Genomic DNA, 3,023 nt, shown 5'->3' with positions numbered 1-3,023 from the left:
AACATGAACATGAACATGAACATGAACATGAACATGAACATGGACATGAACATGATCACGAACATGAACATGAACATAAGCATGAACTTGAACATGAACATGAAGGTGAAGATAAACCTAAACATTAAAAGCGATAGAGACAAGAATGTGCGATGTTACATTGTGTTGTGTTATGCTACATATTTTATGTTATTTAATCTTATGTTATGGTATGTTATGTTATGTTATGCTAAGTACTAAGCTAAACTCCCCTCCACTTAACCCATTCCAACTAATGTTATTTCAGCTCAACTCAACTCACATAAACTATCCTTAATTTTAGCGGTTGAATTTCAACCGCTGGGCGAACACTAGTATGTATAATTCATCTAAGTCTTCATAAACCAAACCAAACTTTTATTAAGTTTGTTAACAAATAAAGAATAAAAAATTTACATATAATATTTGTATACATACAGCGGTTCACGGTTATTATTTTTTTGCTATTTAATTTGAGTTATTCTTTATCAAACCGTTTAAATACCAATTTCAAACTTTTTAATTAGATTTTCTAGAGTATGCAGTTTTGTAGCCCGCTCAATTCTAATATGAAAAGAGCAAGTTTCAAGTACCTAAAAATTGTCGTATTAGAGTTTTTTTTGCCGAAGGAATTACGGTTTTCTTCCACAAAAAATAAATTGTGTTTATTCTTTATATGAAAGCAAACGCTACAAAGAAAATTCTAAAAAATCAACGGTAATCATTAGTCATTTCAAACTTTATTATACAAGAATTGAACGAGCTACAAAACTGCATACGGCTCATTCCACGGTGACGGGTGAGACATTTATACTTACATTTTTTATAAATCAGTATGAAATTAGTGAAGCAAAAAATTACAAAAAACAGTTCATCCCCCGCCTTCCCATGTAAACTGAAATTCCCCACAAAAAACGGTCCATTCCCCGATTTTCCACGCAGACTGAAATACCCCGCAAATCGAGGCTTCCCTACGAGTTGGCTTCCCTACTCAATTATTAAGTTCGTGTGAGCGAATTCACATCAAAGATGGAAAATGATATTTTTGGAATTGTACCTAATTTGAGAAGGAAATTGTATTAAAAGCAGACAAAGGTGCCTAACAATTTATGGCCTTATTCATCTATACACAGTATAAAGGAAAGTTGAGATTCTTTGTACGCGGTAATCTCGAAAACTACTGAACGGATTTTGACGAGATTTTCTCGAATAACTATACTCTGTATCGACAGGAGAGGGATCTTTTCTTTACACCTCCTACTTTAATAGGGTTGCCACGTATCTAAAAGATAAGCGTTCGTTGGATTACAAAAGATGAGATGTCAAATGAAAGGGATTGGCCTCTAGAAAAGCACAATTTTTTTTTAATAGGGTTGCTATCTGTAAATAAAATTACCATATTCAATCATAATAAGCGTAGGCATAATTTCTGTACCGTCACTGTCAAATGAAAAGACTTAGCCTCTGGATGTGTAATAATGTATTATTTTTCTGAGTAGGGTTGCCACCTGTTTAAAAGCTATAAGGTCTTCACCGTTCGTTGTATAAAAAAATAAGATACCAAATGAAAGTGTATGGCCTTCGCATGTACAAAAACTTTAAGTTTTACAATTTTGTTGATTTAGAGTTGTATACAAAATTACTGTGGTATGAAAGGGAGCAAAATCCGTACTATGGCAAAGTGGCACAAGTCATGACTGTGTAGTAGTGACCGAAACTAATTGCAAAAGTGTAAAAACATTGCAAATTATTGTCTATTTTTATAGATACTAGTACAGATTATTATAGTTCAGTGTATAACTTATTATATTACACCGTACACGATAATGAACTGTTAAATACTGAAAATGCTAGTAACTTGTAGATCACTCAAACTTGGGTATGCTTATTGGACTGTCTGGGCGGATGCGACGGCAGGCTTTTGGATCTGTGTAGCTATACAAACCTTGTTTTTTTTTAATAAAGGCTTAAATATATTCGGAAATTTAGGATTTTGCTTGATAAAAAAAATTACGTTTTTCATAAAAATATAATCTTACAATAGACTTTTTTTTTTAATTTTAAACTTACATTTAAGAAAACTCCATTCAGTGCTATAATTACGATTTGAGTTTTCCAGTTTATAAAACACAAGCGTTAATTATGTACTTAACTATTGATTTTATTCTTCATTAAGCATGAATATCAGCATACATTAAAGATGAATATTATGCTTAACCTACATTTTGTTCATAAATAACACATAATTATGTATATTTTAGCTTCGAAAAGAACTTTTCCTAATCATGAGGTGAAATTCCCCATAGTAAGTGTTGCCGTGCGCGCAAAACGAAAACGCTGCACACAACCCAAAAGTACTCCTCGGAGACCAAATGGTGAAAAATGGTGTTTTACAGTGTTTGCGGTGCTCAAAAGGTAGATGAATTGTTTTGGCTCGTTTTTGACGGCAGGTAGAAGTCCGTGATGTTACTTTCTTTGTTTTTGCAGTGCATGTCTGTCCTTAATATTTTGTTGTTGTCATTTTTCTTCTCGTACAGTAGTTTTAGAGGTTCAAACAGTACGTCCGAAACTTCTTTAGCGGCGGTTGGTTGGTTGGAAGTAAATTGGCAAATTCAACGGAAATTGCACACGGAAATGGTGCAACGGAAATGGTTGGGACGGAAACAAGTGCTTCTTAAATGCTATCCCATGGTATTAGTTTAACAAAAATTGTGCTAATAAAAGGTTACAGTGAAAGTGAAGATAAGTACGTACATAGATAAAGAAAAGGATAAAGGCAAAGGTAAACATGAAAACAAAAACAAAGATGCGTAGAGATAAAGGCAAAAATTAAGATTAAGGTATGTAGAAGAAGAAAATGATAAACATAAGAGAAAAACAAAGATATATATAAAGAAAGAGATGAGGATGAGGATACCGATAAAAGTAAAGGTGAAGATAGAGGAGGAAAGATTGAAGTAAAAGTAATTATAGAGAAAAGGATATAGATAGACACAGAGACTCAG

Source organism: Rhagoletis pomonella, unplaced genomic scaffold, assembly GCF_013731165.1.
Source record: "Rhagoletis pomonella isolate Grant_MI unplaced genomic scaffold, Rhpom_1.0 Rhpom_scaffold_00004, whole genome shotgun sequence".
NCBI classification, from domain to species: Eukaryota; Metazoa; Arthropoda; class Insecta; order Diptera; family Tephritidae; genus Rhagoletis; species Rhagoletis pomonella.
Note: the sequence above shows the minus strand (reverse complement) of the source record.